The sequence below is a fragment of the Sitophilus oryzae genome, unplaced genomic scaffold (genome assembly GCF_002938485.1).
Source record: "Sitophilus oryzae breed Bouriz unplaced genomic scaffold, Soryzae_2.0 scaffold_1396_pilon_pilon, whole genome shotgun sequence".
NCBI lineage: Eukaryota > Metazoa > Arthropoda > Insecta > Coleoptera > Curculionidae > Sitophilus > Sitophilus oryzae.
The window spans coordinates 7,756,645-7,774,724 of NW_022146055.1; the positions used below are offsets into that span (position 1 = coordinate 7,756,645).

An 18,080-nucleotide genomic window follows, 5' to 3' on the forward strand; every position below is an offset into this window, starting at 1 on the left:
TGCTATGATATGGTAGCATGGCACAAGTTTATACTATTTTTTTATTCTACAGTATGTCCCCGGATTATCTTTACAAGAGAAAAAACTTTTTTATTATTGACATTTTGAGAAAAATGCATTCTTCATAAAAATGTTTGCTTGTTCCAAAAATTCCTCTAAAAATTGTTCTAAAAAGAAAATTTGGAAAAAAATCAAAATATGGTTGAATTTTTTCCTAAAAATCAAAAGACCTTTCTATGGTAATATCAATTCGATTTTATTCTTTAATAGATGGTTATTTTTTCCCCTTTCCGTAACACTAAACTAAATAAATTTTGTTCTTCTTTATCATTTTAATAAAACAAAAAATATTACGTTAATTGAAATTCGATGAATAACAATCTACCAAAGAATGAAAACGATATTACCATAGAAACGCGTTTTGATATTTACCAGTTTTTACGTTAAAAACATTCAATTATATTCTCATGTTTTTTTTAATTGTCTCTGGTATGGAACGGTATGGAAATTCGAAAAAGTATAAACGGAATTAAACCACAAGCAAATATTTTTATGAAGAATGCATTTTTCTCAAAATGTCAATAATAAAAATGTTTTTCCTCTTGTAAAGACAATCCGGGGATATACTGTATATTAAAATGAAATAAAATATACATTGTTCTTAAGTTCTTAAAATGTAGGTATATTATAAAAAAATATTGTTCACCCTTAATCCACTGTGGTATAATATTTTTAAAAAAAATATATATATATATATATATATATATATATATATATATATATATATATATATATATATATATATATATATATATATATATATATATATATATATAATATATATATATATATATATATATATAAATATATATGCCCTATATATGATATTTATTCTTCAAATATAACTGAGGATAAAAAACATACCAAAAAGAAACAATCTGCCCTCGTTGAAATTTATTTTAAGGATTTAATAAATATTTATACAAAAACCAGAAAAAAAAAATATATATGTTGAATATATTCCATTTAACAGATTTCTATTCGATACGCGGCATAACTTGCAACACTCGACCCAAAATAAACTTATCCAGTGTCTCCGCTCTCCGGGATTCCAAAGAGTCGTAAAAAGTTAATAAGGCAATTTTTATACAGAGTATTCTCGTAAAAAAGTTATAACTACTTTCTTAGTGCATGAAATTTGACATGGCGAAACTCCGTCATGTCGCCTGAATTATTCAAATTTACTTTAAAATAAAATACTTCCCCGCTACTATATTGTCGCTCAGGGATATACGGTAACGGATTAAAATGTTTAAATTGTTTCAAAGAAAAGTTTATATTTTGTCGACCATGTCTTTAACGTAACTTACATTATATACAGGGTAGTCCGAAATGTATTCGGGAAACTTCGGTAGCATATTCTGCAGATAAAAATTCGTATAAATGTATGTCCTAAAATGCTTTGTTTCGGGATACAGGGTGTAGAAGTTTCATTTTTATTTTGTTTTTCCGAATAATTTCTAAACTATAATTGATATTTGGATAAAAAAATGGTGTCTAGGTGTTTTTTCACATGAGAAATTTGATTTCTATGTCAATATAACTGCTACTTTTCAGCAACCGTTCTCGAGATATTTAGTGTGGAAATAGTCAATACATGCCATTATTGATACAAAATAAACATGTCGAGTTGATAGTTATTTAACTGAAATTTTTGAGAACTTTCCTTTCGAAAGAAGCTCGGTCTACTACCATTGTAAAAAAATTAAGATAAGCATCCCGTCAATAAAAATTCGACAAATTTGCAAGTGGCCAATGTAATATAATTTGACTAGATTTACTACTATATTATTACTTAGAACCGCAAGTTATAATTTCAAATAAACCATATCTGAAATTGTCAAAAGTTGTCATTCTATTCAGTTAAATATAGAGTTCAGTTAAATTCAGAGTGTTATTTTCTATCGAATAAAGTAAAACAATACTGAGGGTGCTATTTAAAAATCAAAAGTTGTAGTCATTTCCGGTGAAACAGGAAGTAGCTGAAAACAATTGAATACGTCAATCATTCCTAATTTATGTCATATACTAACACACCAAATCTCGTATTTTTATCTGAAAAAATAAAAAAGTTATATGGGTGAGCCACTTTTGAGACGCACCCGGTAGAGCTGTATATTCTGAAAGGATTCTACTATAACTTCTAAGAATTATAAGTTTAATTATTTTCATATTCATTAAGTCCAAAATGGTGCTACTTTAGTTCTTTAAAAATGCATTAAAAATTTATTCGTTTTTGGACTTGTATGTTGTGCTTCTAGACCGATGTTATAAATATATGGTTAAGAATATCATATTTTTTAAATTTAATTGTTTATTTCTAAATATGTTTGGGTAATATTCAATCCCATTTTCAAAATTTCAAACAATAAATGTTGCTATCTCCAGAAATATATTTATATTTTTTATTTCTGGAAGACGAATATCTGCTATCTCCCTATTTTGTCTGAAAAAAATAAAGCAACACGAAATATTGAGTTTTATTGTTTATTAACAAATAATAATATTCTTATCTCTTTACCATATTAACGCATGAGTATACTTCCTACATGTGTACATATATTTTGTACCGCTTTTTTGCTCTCCTGTAAAATTAGGAATAATGGAGTTAGCATTTTATCGCATTTCACCGACGATATATTTTTACTCATTGGTTTTCTACATGTATGGACGAAAAGTTATTCCTCTTCAAACCAGTTAAAAATATGTAGATGGTGACCTCTATAAGTAGGAGTCATATTTATATTAAATCAAATTTCTCATGGCAAAAAACTCCCAGACGTCAATTTTCATCCAAATATTGACGTTAGTGCAGGAATTATTTGGAAAACCTCGAAATAATTTCTAAGTCGGTAAGCTATTATGTGGCTGAGGACCGCGGTAAGCCCTGTCCATTAGTCCTGGTAGTATAAGGGAGTCGTTAACAAAATACCGTATGATCGAATAAAAATGGCGACATTTCCCATATAAATTTACATTATAAAATGACAGCGATCTTCATGTCATGGCCATCGCTGACGCCGTTTTTATTCGATCATATGGTACTTTAAACAGTTATAAGTTTAATAATGCGATTACAAACACCCGAGAAAAGTGGTTTAATTACATTAAAAATTCAATTGATTGGAATATTCCCTTACTGTGGTTTTATTAATAATGCACAAAATGAATTACCACAGACGAATAAAAGTATAATAAAACTATAAATAATCGAGTTTTTCAATCAATAAAACATTAATAAATGTCGCAGTTTGTAATTTTACCTCGCCTATAAAAACGATATCCCTTCAATAATAAAGCAGATGAAACGTTTATATAAACCGTGTTATTTCACTGAAAATAATATTATTTTGTTTCGTTGAAAATATTTCTGTTTTTCAAGCGTTAAAATACACGTTTTCAAATAAACCACCGTTTTTTGTCGGATTTTGTAACACGCACTTCCTTTGTGTACATCATATTTGAAAACAGATTAATATGAAATCATTACTCAATATCTGATTTCCGTTTTTGCAAATTATTCTAGAGTTTCCTATCCAAACAACCAGTTGTTTGACATTATGTAGTAATGTAGCTAGTACTGTATTAAATGTAACTATACAATTTTGATTTTGTTACGTCCAAGTTTATAACGAAATTGATTTGATATCTAATACAAAAGATCTCTCTGGAGCATTACTTGACGTCATTTGTAAAAGTGAAATCACTATATTTATACAATAAAGAGTACAAAATGCATTCAGAAGTATAAGAAGAAGATATGTTCAAAGAGCTCAATAAGATTGAACGAAAAATAAATTTGTGCATTAGAGAGGGTGATAACCCTTTCGAACATGTAGAGCATTAGAAACTAGTTTGTAGAAGTTGATTTATTTATAATAACTATGATTAATATTATGCATATTATTAGATCGTACACCGAATATTTCAAATTCACAATATAAAAAGTTAAAAACGATATCTTTAAACTGCTGACCTGGATATTATTCATTTGAATCTTTCAATTGGCTCTATTTTCCTTATATTGCGATGAATATGATCAGATTCGGACTTGAAATTATTTTAAATAAATAGTTTTGTTATTGATAAGGTACCCAAAACAAAAAAAAAAGTATCAAGTGTGGCATACAGGAGACCAAGTTCTTTCAAAACTTGAAATAAAAAATGCTGGTCCGTATTTAAAAAAAATAAGTTGGCCTAAAGCTAATTTGGAAATCTAAATATAATATCAGATAGCCCTAATAAACTGGCTATGAGAATGTGCAATTAGTTATTTCATTTTCTAAAAAGTAACGACAGGAAAAAATAAAATTTTTGTTTTGCAATAATGATCGCGCTAGCAGCCGCTATTAAAAATAATTTGGTACCATTCATGTCCGAACAGCACAAACGCAAGCACCACATTACAATGTGGACGCCGTTGCTTGCGAGCCGAAAGATCTTGAGAAACACAACAAACAGGAAGCGCAAGCACAATCAGAAGCAAGAGCGCGAGCAGGATCACGAGCAATGTGGATGCACCTTTACATAATACTCCAAAGTATCAAAAAAGTTGTTTAGCGAAAAAAAAACCCTAATCGTGTTTCTGGGGTCCAAATATACTACCCCTAAAAAAATATTTGCACTTATTATAGACTCACCCTGTATATGACAAAAACTGAACAAATACAACTGGACTAATAGAAAACTGAATACATACATAATATTATATTTTAGAAAAGTATCAATCCTGTTTTTAAACAAAACGACGAGATAAATATAATATATTCTTATGATGTGTGTTCATATTAAATCAATAATCCACATATTAAATAACTACCGTTTATAAAACAATAGTAAATAATATTAATTGTAAACAAAAATATCTGGTAAATCCTGACTATAAATCCAGATAAAATACAAACAATATTATTTATTAACACAAAATAGTTTATTTTCATTTACCATTATTGCAAATAATGGTTCGTGTTGCTTATCAGTTTATACTGATAAAATATCATAAATTTTGTGGGTGTGTACAAGCATTACTTTGTATCTTTGCATGTAACGGCATGATGTGCTAACATGCTAACAATATTAATTCCTCGTATCGTCAAAATCTCATTTCAAATATATATATAATTATTATGTCAAAGTATGAAAAAATTAAAAACCTATTACAATAAGTACCTTTTTTGTAAGAAATATAATTTCCTTCTAAAAACAGCAGTCTATAATTTCATAGAAAATTTCACACCTCTACTTTTCAACCAATAACATGCTTTAATGTTGACTAGTTACCATGGCAATCGAGGCGCCACGAAACTTTAGTGGAAATTTTTTGACAGTTGAAAAGGTAAACATAAGATCTACAATCATAATGTGAATGAACTACAATGTCTATATATTGAAATATTACCCATTTGAGTTTTAGCAATACCTTGGCCAACTTAACAAATTGAAATTATTTTAAAATGTCATGTTGGATTAATATTTTCTTTTTCAAATTTAGGTGTGAAATTTTCTTACCGAATACCACGCAAGCTTAAATTATTCCTGGAAATTTTCTTTCGGGCACGAATATTTTAGGAAAATTTTCAAAATATTCGTGCCCTCAAAAAAATTTCCGAAAATAATTTAAGCTCTTGTGATATTATAAGTGAAAATTCATATATTTTATACTAGATTTTAGCAAGTATACGCTTCCTGTTTGTCGTATTTTTCAAGATCTTTCGGTTCGCAAGCAACGGCGTCTACATTGTAATGTAATGATTGCGTTCGTGTTGGATCGAACATGGATGATACCAAAGTATTTTTAATAGCGGCTACTAGTGTGATCATTATTGCAAAAGAAAGGAGACAAAGAGAAAAAAGGCGGTGTTGGATATTTAATAATTTCAAAAGTAGATCCCAGCACAGCAAAAGTAAACATCTACGCGATTTACAAACAGAAAGTGTATTCCGGTTAAAGAAAGAGTTAAATAAAGATTGGCCATAACATTAAGATTCCCTGCAGCTAGAGACTCACATACCAGTTTGGGTTATTTATTCAAAGTTTCTAAGCAAAGCATTTCAAAATTAATACCAGGCGTATGCCAAAATATAAATAAAGTTCTCAAAGATCAAATTAAGATAAGTAGGCAATATAAATATAGAGTTATATTTTATTAAAGGTATATATAATAGTATTAATCCAAGAACAACACACAAATATTTGTAATTCTGAACAAAATAAAATACGAAAATTAATGGTAGTATCATTATTTAAGCGTCTCTTTGATGTACCGCGACAGAGCGGAACAGTCGAAACATGCATTTTATGACATCGTAAGCACTTGGAGCGCCGCGAACATCTCGCTCCAACTGTTTGCCATGTTTCACGTGTTCGTTCGTTTCACGTTCGGCCTGCTCGCGAGCTATGTGGACGCAGCTTAACACTGAATTTTCTAAATAATCCTATCCTATCATTCTTCAAAAACGTCTCACATACCATCATCGTGAAGAAAGATTACATAGTCACATAAAGGGTGCAAAACTGAAATCAACTTGATTTAAATCAAACGGTTTTTTTTAATTTAATCATGAATTTAAGTCAAAAAAATCAACTTTTTATTATATAATACTTATATTAAATCGAAAAATAACTGTAAAAGTTATAAAAAATTCTGTAAAGCTATAAAAAATTATTCTTATAACAGATATACTTATTTACTCATCAAATAAAATATTACACTTGCTGTTGTAACGTTTAAATGTTTTTAAAAGTTATAAAATTATATTACAAATTATTCTTATAACACATGTACTTTCCTAATATCTGTTCATTAATAATTTGTTCATCCATCAATTTATGAACTAATTTCCTGTGAATCCATTATTTATTTTGAAATTTATGTAGAGTGAGCAGAAGTGACAGAAATCCGGTGTTCGAATACATTCGTATGCATTGCAAACTCTAAGGCAGAACTAGTTTCTTTTGATGTTAGGTTATATTTTCATTCTCGAGTAGTAGTAATTTATTTTATTAGTCTCCATAGCTTGATATGACAAAAAAACATTTTTTGGCAGTCAGCTCCGTAAAAATTTTTTTTCCTCAAAAATAATGCGCGGTGGCGTTTTTGAGTCAGAAAAAATGGAGTAAATACTAGAAGGACCGTTCTACAAAAATTGGGTCGTCGGTCGAGTTGGAAAATATTTATACCAAAATTTATGTAGGGGTGGGGGTAGTTTTCATCCTTCCCGAAATTTTTCTTGATTTTTGTGAAAGTCAAATGTTAAAGCACTTAGTAAAACATAGACACCCAAAATCCCATTCAAATAGGGATAACGGGTTTTAAAATATCCGAAAAAATGTGTTTATTTTTTTAAAGTTTGATGCCCTCTAACAGACAAACGAAGCACTTTTGTATATACCTAGGTAAATAAATTGTGTCTTATTTTGATTCCAAAAATACGTAGTAGTTCTATGTTCACGAAATATCGGTACACCCAGCATTTTTATAATATTATAAATGTAGAATACTAAGAAACAGCCAGTAAAAAAATAATAGGCCAACTAATCAAATTTTTGTCATTAATCTCTAAATAAGGCAAAGTCATAGGTATATTTAATTTAAGTTTCCAATAAGCTGATTAAAACTAAATTTAAACCTCAGTGATTGTTAACATTCACAAGGAAAATCAGTTACGCATTGGACCTGTGAATAAAAGAGATTTGCCGACTTTTCCTAGTAATTTCTAACATTCACTAGTGAAAGTAACATTTACTAAAAGTTGCCAGTAAAAGTTACTCTATTGTACAGAGCGAGTGTGGTGAAGAATGTTGGCGGAAGTTAAAACAAATAAAACCTTTGAGAATATTGGATCACCTCAATATTAAAACTACAGTTTACTTCTTTGATATATTTATTAAAAATTATAGAAATTATAGATTAATTATTATTATTATAGATATTAACCTTCTAAATATTAAAAGAGAAAACATAGCAAACATTTTAAAGCGTACAAAACAATTAAAAAAAAAACATTTATAAACATAACATTACTTATTGGTACAAGGATTTTTTAATAAAGTTCTTTATCGTGGACAAAATAAAGTATGCCCGAATTTTCTCCAACGGGAGTTATTTGTTTTTTTCAAACCCGCTACTTCAAGCATATCAAAACGTTAAATAAATTCATAGCCACTAGGTGCCTTAATATATTTTTCTCTTGCACGCTTAACTTTTGCGATGACTTCATTATATTGCAAAAATGAAAAACAAGCACTATTAGATTCTTGCGAGTGCCTAGTTTACCTTAATTTTTTACAGAAAATTTCTTCCATATGGAAAATACCGTACAACACTTTTTACAACGATAACAAAACAATAATACGTGACCATAAAAAAAAAGCAAAGCGAATTTACGCGTTTACGCCAGATGTCTTTCAACGTTGGCAACGTTTAGCCCGATTTAATGGTATCCCTATATTGCCTATTATTCTACCTATCCTTATTTATCCTTATATATTACAACATGTGGCAACCGCGCTAACTGAATTTTTCAAACTCACTACTATCATCCAGGGAATGCTAGCATTCACTAGTAAAAGTTGGTTTCAAAAATAGCTGCTGAACTTTTACTGGCGTAGTCTTAGAAAATCAGAATGAATGTGAGATTTTACTATTAATTGTTAACTTTTTTTCCAACTTTTACTGTAACATATGCAATTTTATATCAATTTAAAAGATAAATCAATAAAGCGCAGAGTATTACAGTATTTGCACAATTACTAAAACGCTGTTCGTTCCGAAGAACACCTAATGAAATATGAATTCAATTTAAACGGACACCGTAAAAACAGTGCCGTATTTTTCAATTAAATAATCTCTTCTTGTGCTGTCGGGATTATAATTTTTCGCAAAATTCCCTTAAGACAAAATCCATTTTTAAAGAGTTTTTTAAAACCTTGAATAACATCCGGCACAGAATAATTAATTCCTCTCAAATACCTTACTAATTATTTCGTAACAATGGGCTGGATAAAAAGGAAACTTCAAAAAAGCCGCTTCTGTACGACGAGAAAATAAAAAAGGAACGAGTTTGTAAGGACTCCTTTAATTAATTTCGGCTGTATCCCTTCGTATGTATCGTGCTCTTCCTCATGGTTTTTGGAATAATCTTCTAGTAATGTCATCCTTAAAGGTTATATTCTAAAACACAATCTTGAATAATATTAACTTTATAGGAAACAGGTTGATATACGCTTAGATCTTATAAACTTCATTTGCTTCATTTTTGTTGAAGACACATCAGTGACATTCAACTATCTGATTGTCTTTGTCTTTGGCACTAGAATTTTTAGAATTTAGAATTTAGAATGAGTGGGAGGGGGGTTAATCACTTCGACCTTACAGATCCATTGTGTCCCCCTTTCTTGAATCTTAACTCATCATACAGTCCCAGGGCTTTGACAAAAGCCAGTATCTGGGACGGTTTTATAGAGGGTAGTTCTCCATCTCCAATATCAGTCGTACCAAAATTCATGGCACGAATGGTTGTCGTCTCGGCGCACTCAGTGATGAGGTGTACTGGTGTTTCACCATCTTCCCCACAGAATCTGCATTCGCCGTTTCTTCTTAGTTTCAATCTACTGAGGTGTTCATTGAGGAGACAGTGTCCTGTTAAAAACCCCGTGACAATCCGAAGATTGTTCTTACTCAGACCCAGGAAGATCTGTAATTTTTCTTGATCATAAGCCCTCAGAAACTTCTTCGAGTGTCTTAGACCATTGCAAGATTTCCATTCCAGGTTGCGGATGGAATCTTCCAAGTTCTTGAGTTCCGCCTTGAGTTGGTTACCACTTGGAAAGCAGAACGGTTCTGGTCCAGTTAGTGGAGTGTTAGCTCCTTTCCTAGCTAGATTATTTGCTTTTTCATTGCCTTCTATCCCTTGGTGAGCAGGCACCCAGAGTAGGAGGACTTTGTTTTCTTTGCCTAATTTATTCAGCTTCTCTATGCATTCTTTGACCAATTTCGAATTGATCGATACTGAGTTGATCGCTTTTAACGCTGCTTGACTATCAGACAAGATGGCTGTTTCTTGTTTCCGATAGTTGCTATCTAAGATAAGTTGTACGCATCTTTCGATAGCGTAGATTTCTGCCTGTAGGATACTAGGGTAAGTGCCCATTGGTTCGGAGTATTTAGCTCTCGGTCCAAACACTCCGATCCCTGTTCCCGTATTGGTTTTGGAAGCATCAGTATACCAAGTTATGGTATGGTCTTTTAACTGCTGGGCAAGCGTTTCGCTCTTCAATCCTTCTTATTGCTCAATACTACATTGACATGTTTGTCAAAGTTGTACGTTCTTGGCATATCGTCCACAGTTGCAGAAGTGGTATTTCCTTTTGAGGGTGTTCCAAGCCCTGATCTGACAATTCTCCCAGTACTAATTCCGTTAGTGACCATTCTAATCATTGTCGCATTGGCATATCTACCAATGACAATGTGCAGTGGTGTTAGATCTAGAATGACCTCCATTGCTGCTGTTGGACAGGTTCTCATGGCTCCTGTGATGCAAACACATGCTAGTCTCTGGACTTTGCATAGGTTTAGCCTTGCCGTCCGTTGCTCTAGTTTTGTGTACCAGGCAACTGCTCCATAAGTAATCATGGGTCTTACTATCATGGTATACATCCAGCGCAAAATGTTAGGTGAGCAGCCCCATCTATTTCCGGCCAGTCTTCTGCATATCATGAGAGCCTTTATGGCTTTGCTGGTAGTGTTCTTAATATGCCTGTTCCACAGGAGTTTACTGCCCAGGGCACTAACTAACCAGTCGTCTGTTTTTCTTTTGCGTATATTTCGTTTTTCCGAAATGAATTAAAATTTTAGACTAGAAAATATATAAAATAGAAAATATAGAAATATAACATCATCATCATCATCATCATTTTCAGCTTATTCAACCATTTCCAATTATGGTGTAGCCTCCTTCACATACTCTCTTTGTAGTTGGGCCCATTGTTGTCTATTGTTGGCTATGCGGGCCCAAGTTATCCCTGCTAATTTCCTAATATCATGGTTCCATCTCAGGTTTGATCTTCCTCTAGGTCTCTTAATTATTCTTCGTGGGTACCATGCTGTAATGTTTGTGGTCCATCTGTTGTCCGTCCTTCTTGATAGTTGTCCTGTCCATTATCACTTGAGGGATTTGATTCTGTGGATGACATCTATTACCTGGGTCGTTTGTCATATCCACTCTATTTTTTGCGATCTTTCTTGGCTATTTCCAGCATATTTCGTTGCATTGAGCGTTGCGAGACCTGCAGTTTCCTTATAATGTGCGTTTTAAGTCCAGGTCTCGCGTGCATAGGTCATGACTGGTAGTACACATTGGTCTAATTGACGTGCACAACTTGAAGAAAAATAAATTGTCATGTGACCACGCTCAAATATTACTTGTTATGGGCTATGAAACCATCAATATAAAAGGGCGGTTTAGACTTTAAAGTAATTTGTGCGTAACCGGTTTGCGCAAGCCATTTTTTACAAAATTTGGTTTACAAATCTCAATTTCATTTACACATTCAGTTAGTTGGTTCTATTTGTCTGATGGTTTTTATTTAAATAACCTAATGGACATTCCATAAATAAAGTTTTTTGTTAAATCTCAACCAACAAACGTAAAAAAAAAGAAAAAGGGAAGCAAACAAGCCACGAGGCCAATGCAAGGCACAAGCCTCCTTTGTTTCCATTTTTCTTTTTTCAGGTTCACTAGTTTATCGCTGCTGATTTTTCCCGTATCGATGAAGCCGGAAAGCAGAAACACTAAGTGTCTACAAGTAGTCATATTTTCATGGTTAATCTTACTGTAGGATTTGCCCGATAATTTCGTTTTTCTGATAGAAATAGATTAATAATATATTTAATCAATAGATTAATAATCTATTTCTAGATCAGACTAATGTAAAATTTTAAAGATAGAAATGCTGACTCAATATATATCATATAGAAAAATAAAATTTTTCGTCAGACACATATTCTAATACTTTCTTTCTTTAAAGTTTGATTTACATTAAGAGATACATGCAAGATACTTACAGCAATACCAAGACTAGATACTGCAAGATCAAGATCAAAACTATTTATTATCTGCAAAATCAAGACCAATACCAAGGGAGTCTTGGTCTTGGTCTTGTATTTTCTCGTCACTAGTTTTCATTTTGTTCTTGTCTGCTAATACGATTTTATTCCTGCAAATGAGATTTGATTACTTTGGTTTCAACTTTTTTTCTTGATTCTTTGATTTAAAAATGGTATCTTGCTTTAACGCAAGGTGCGCGAACATCGAAGACCAGTTGTGACGGTTTCTGAATATCTGCTTGCTTAGGGCGACATCTCGAGCAAACCATGATATCAACCCTTTTAGCTTTCCTTTATAGTCGTTTCAACTACTAGCACACCAAAATGTTCTCACCAAGTGCACTCTCGTACTCGTTTGCTCTCAGGTAGTCTTGGCGAGTGTGCACTGCCATATAACAAATTCTCTAATTTATAGTTACCATACCTTAATCTTTAGTCGAGAATTGAAGATTTTCAGTTGCGCAATAAATGAATATGACCATTGACCATACCTGTAAATAAAAAAATAAGTATTACAACTCAAAACTTAAAAAACAATTGCACTTAAAAAAAGAAATCACAGCATTTCAACTAATCCATAATACACTCTGAAATGTTATAATATAGATATTAAAACACTGTAAATACTGAATTAATAAAAACATCATTTGAGCTATGATCAAATAATATATGACAAAGTTTCAATCAATACTTGTTATTAATCTTGACTCCAATGATAGATAAAAATGCAACTGTTTAGCATGTTTTCTTGACAAAATATACATAAATAATAAATTTGCTCCAACACAGAAATTCGTATTCTTCTAGAAAGGTCACTGGGATTGCCGGCATCAAATTTGTATGCATGTGTCGACTATAGACCGTTCTGTTACTATAACAAAATTAATGCGGATTTGAAACGCACGTATAAGAGTAACAAACGTATAAGCAAACCTAATATATTAATTATTATTATACTTATTTTCAATTTTTTCGCAAACTGCTGTAAAATTTTAAGTAATGGTAATATAAAGCTCTGTACCATTATTATTAAAATAAGAATCAGACTTAATAAGTTTCACTTCATGGTGAAAAATAAGAATAAAATAAACGTAGAAAAGAAAAAAACCTGTCCCTTTCTTAATGAAAATTTTGACGAATGCTAAAAGCAGAACGGGCTGTCATACCTTCGATTTTTTTTAATAATCAGTGATTTATCAGCGACTGCTAAAAATGTTTGTTCCAAATAACATTCAAATTTCATTTAAAATCGATCCCATCCATTTTTGTTTTTATCCTGTCGTTCACATTTCTACCATGATATTCGCTAACATTTACGGAGACCTTTTTTCCAAAGCTATTACATTGACATTTAAGGAGATATATTTAGATTTATAATTCGTATGGGCTTAATATGGTTAATACAAACCTGTGGTAATATTTTTTTAAAAGTATTAATATAGTAAAATTATTCCCAATTAAATAAACTTTTGAATACATTTCTTCATATTTATATTATATAATATCACTCGGTAAATTTTGGTTTATTATTATTAGAATATTTAAAAATTTATTATTTACTACATTATTTCTGTTTTTGTTTCTATCTTTCTTTCGTAGTTACAAGGGATTAAAATGTTCATTTTTATACAAGGTGGTCCGAACTTATACCGGAAACTTCGGCAGCAAATTCTGCAGATAAAAATAAGTGAAAAAGTTCGTATAAATTATGTCCTAAAATGCTTAGTTTCGGAGATACTGGGTGTAGAAGTTTCATTTTTATTTCGATTTTTTCCAAATAATTTCTGAAGTAAAGTCAATATTTGGAGGAAAATTGGTATCTGGAAGTTGTTTGACATGAGAAATTTGATATTGATATCAATATGACTCCTGCTTGTAGACGGCGTACATATTTTTTAACTGGTTTTAAAACTAATAACTTTTCATCCGTACTTGTATAAAACTACTGAGTAAAAAAATATACATTTGCGACAATTTTTATCTAAAAAAGGTCTATTGGTAAAAATCCCTACAAGTAATGGTTCTTCAGATATTTTGAAACTAAATGATCAATACCTGTCATCACTGACAAATTAAACATGTTAGCTAAATAGTTATTAGACCGAAATCATAAATTTTAAATGTTTTTGTGCCAAAAGTTCAACAGAAACTGTTTTACCATCTTATTTTCAAGGAAAAATTTGTCATTAATTTAAAAAAGTAAAACGTTCCTAAATTTATAATTTCAGTCAAATAACTATCTATTCAACTTGTTTTTTTTTGTCATTAATGACATATATTGATTATTTTCATTCTAAATATCTTGAGAACGGTTGTTCGTAGCGATTTTTACCAAGAGGCCTTTTTTTACTCAGTAGTTTTTTACAGGTACGGACGAAAAGTTATTACTCTTTAACGCAGTTAAAAATATGTAGGTCACGCCCTCTACAAGTAGGAGTCATATTGACATCAAAATCTAATTTCTCATGTAAAAAAACTCCTAGATACGAATTTTCATCCAAATATTGACGTTACTTCAGAAATTATTTGGAAAATAATCGAAATAAAAATAAAACTTCTACACCCTTATCTCCAAAAATAAGCATTTTAGGACCTACACTCATACAAACTATTTTTCTTATTTTTATCTGCAGAATATGTTGCCAAAGTTTCCGGATTACAGTTAGGACCACCCTGTATTTATTCTTTTCTTCCAAGTGCTTTAATAATTCGAATGAAATTTTGAGGTTAAAAGTGATTATAAGCGCTACATATCTGAATGCTAAAAAAGTGACGACATATACACCATTTTTTTCATACACTAGAGACGTGCATATGGGTTATTACCTGAATATTAAAAAAAAAACATGTGAGCCACTCGTATTAACAAAATTGTGTAGGCCGTTTAATGCCAACTAAAACTTGTATCTTGGTATATTGTCGATTTCAACTGTTACTCTCAAAATTTCTTTCGGGTCGTTAAAAGCACTTGGAAAAAAATTATAATATACCCAAAAATAAAATTAAGATTTTAACTCCCTATAACTGCGAAACAAAGCAAAGCAGAATCGGACCTATGTTTATATAAAAAAATAAATCGTTAATTATTTTAAGTGAAGAATCATCTCCCCACGCGATTTGGCACGTGTTTTTTGAAACGCCCTGTATAACAAGATGTATTGAATCAATCATTCTGATTTTGAAGTCGATAAAGTTAGGCCCCGTTTCAATTTCCAACTTCGGTAGACTCGGTGCGTTTTTTACCGAGAACCTCAAAGCAATTTTCAATACAAATCATGCGCAGCACTACAGAAATTGGAAAATAGCCGTTTAGAGACGCATCCCCCGGCAATAAAAATTCTGCGTCAAAAGGGAAGAGTTTCCGGGAAACGGAAAACATCCAAAGTTAGACGCAATATCGATAAGCATTACAGCCGTAAGAAAGAATCGAGGAAATTCCGATTTTAAATTGGATTTAAATGTTATTTGGTGAAAGAAATACTTTTACGGTCGATAGGCCAATAAGTGACGTTCCAGTTTAGATTGTCCATGCTAAAACGTACAAAAAATATCTTCTTGAAATGAATACTGAACTTGAAATACCCTACACATAGAGAAATTTCAGTAGGTACCTACTTTTTAAATTTTTTAAACTTTTTTTTACTTTTATAATGTATAACTTTCATGTTAGTGTCACAAAACAGTGGTTATTATTATATTGTCCATTTCAAAACCTGCATCCAACGCTTTAGAAACTTGTTTTCATTAATTTGTTTTTACTTTTGATTTAATTTTCAAATTTTAAGTTACTTACTGTGAAATCAGTTGGTAGTTCAAATAGGGCTGACCTAGTGATACGCGAGACTGTCTTGGTCTTACACAAAAATCAAGACCAGGACTAGCGTTTGATCTGCAAGATCAAGACCAAGCATGCAATACTCTTGCGGTCTTGCATTTTGTTCACGGTTATGATATAAGAAATTAATTATTTTTTCAGAAAAACATATTTACTCTAAAATGCTTACAGAAAAACCAATTATTCTCCTTTAAGAGCAATTTAACTACTTGCTATTAGATTATTGGCGGTTTTACTGAGTTGTTTTTTGAAAGTGACTAATAGCGATATCAGAAATACAACGAGAATACAAAACCAAGTAGTAAACCATTGTCTTATTCTGATGTACGATGTTGGCATGGTACTTGATAGGACATTGGTAAAATTTTTAGGTATTACTAGTAGTTTTCCTTTTACTACATTGGAATTTCTGTGATATATACTGCCATTAACGCTACAAATTTGACACCAAAGGTGTATTTTTGGCATTAGTATGTCAGAAAATTTTCAGCGGTTTACCAATAGTAGATTATTTTCTTTTATCTATGGGTTTACCCATCTACGAAAATTAACACTAAGAAAATATGTAGGAAATAAAACAGAATAGAATATCTACTAACAAAAGGCAAGAAAAAAAATATTTTGAATAAAACGGTTGATGGAATTTTTCTCCGAAAATGTCAATAGAATAAATTTTTAACACGATAAAACAGAAAAAATATCTCCCTAAATGTTAGTGAATATTACGGAATAAATTTGAACGTCATGATAAAAAAGATGGATGAGGACCCTCATTTTTAAATTGAATATGAATGTTGTTTGAAAATAGCACTGTTATTTGAATATTGGACATTCGTTATTTGAAAAATCACTGAATGTTTGAAAATATTTAAAATTTAAATTGTTACCGATTTATCGGTGTACCGGTTAAAATGTTCTAAGAACGTGGTAATATATTACCGTATCGGTAAATCGTCTTCAAGTACCGATAATTTCAATAATCATTAAAAAATAAATATACAGGCTAGAAGTTTTGAAGTAATCCCGTAAAAATATATTATTTAGAGTAAAAATTCCTTTGTCTACAATGTAAAAGAAAATTTCATTTAGAAATTCTTAAACAAAACTGATAAAAGTACAATATTTTTAACCTAATTACACCTAAATAACTAAACGTAAAGTTAGAGAAAACTATATTATCTAGGATCTAGGATATTAACGATTTCTTTTTCAAAACTTCAACTACGAGAGAGAGAGCGGCTCATAGGAGCTAGAAACCTCCAGGGTCGTATTATTTTGAAAAATTCTAGAGCCTTATCTAAGCACCCGCCGCTAAACTTTGGACATCAGTCAAGAACGAACACACAACGGGATAAACGATATTTTTCATGCTGGGTAAGGCCACGAGCAGAAAATGATTTCATCATTAGGAAATAAAAACGTAACTTCAAAAGCAATCACAGAGCTTAAAGCTTTATTTCTGTATTTAACGTTTTTATAAAACTCAAAAGTTATTATAACAGTTCATTTTTAGCCGACCATACCAACAGGTATGGTAGGCTATTAAGATCGGTAAGAAAAAGTTTTTTTTAATTTCACCCAAAATGAGTTATTTGGATCTTAAATGACCTAAATACAACATATGTTCATGGTGTCTGTCTGTCCGTCTGTCTGTAACACGATAACTCAAAAATCGCTAAACCGATTTTAACCAAATTTGGCACCAAAAAAACTGTGGCTCCCGAGAATCTGGCCATTAGTTTTTGGTGGGGGTGGGGGTTGGTAAGGGGGTATAGGAGAGGGTTAAAAATTTTAAAAAATCGTAACTCCAAAATTACAGTAGCTAGCGAAACGCGGTTTTCAATTTAAGATTTGCGTCTCAAAAGTGGCTCATCCTTATAACTTTTTTATTTTTTCAGTTAAAAAAACGAGATTTGGTGTGTTAGTATATGACATAAGTTAGGATTTATTGACGTATTCAATTGTTTCCGGTCACTTCCTGTGGGAAATGACTACAACTTTTGATTTTTAAATGACACCCTCGGTATTAGACATTAAAAACATTAGACGATCAAATCTATTTTTCCAAGACTCCTTGA

The 18,080-nt window shown here is 31.2% G+C and overlaps 1 protein-coding gene across 4 annotated transcripts in view; it reads right to left on the minus strand.

Moving 5' to 3' along the window:
* LOC115875984 (fasciclin-3) overlaps positions 1 to 12,611 on the minus strand; it is a 473,190-nt gene extending 460,579 nt beyond the window's left edge. For 2 of the 4 annotated variants that reach the window (XM_030891629.1, XM_030891627.1), the window contains exon 1: positions 12,592 to 12,611. The gene's annotated coding sequence lies outside the window, so the exon portion shown is untranslated. The remainder of the gene's footprint in view (positions 1 to 12,591) is intronic. The other 2 variants (XM_030891630.1, XM_030891631.1) reach the window with 1 other exon arrangement.
* Positions 12,612 to 18,080: the final 5,469 nt, after the last annotated feature.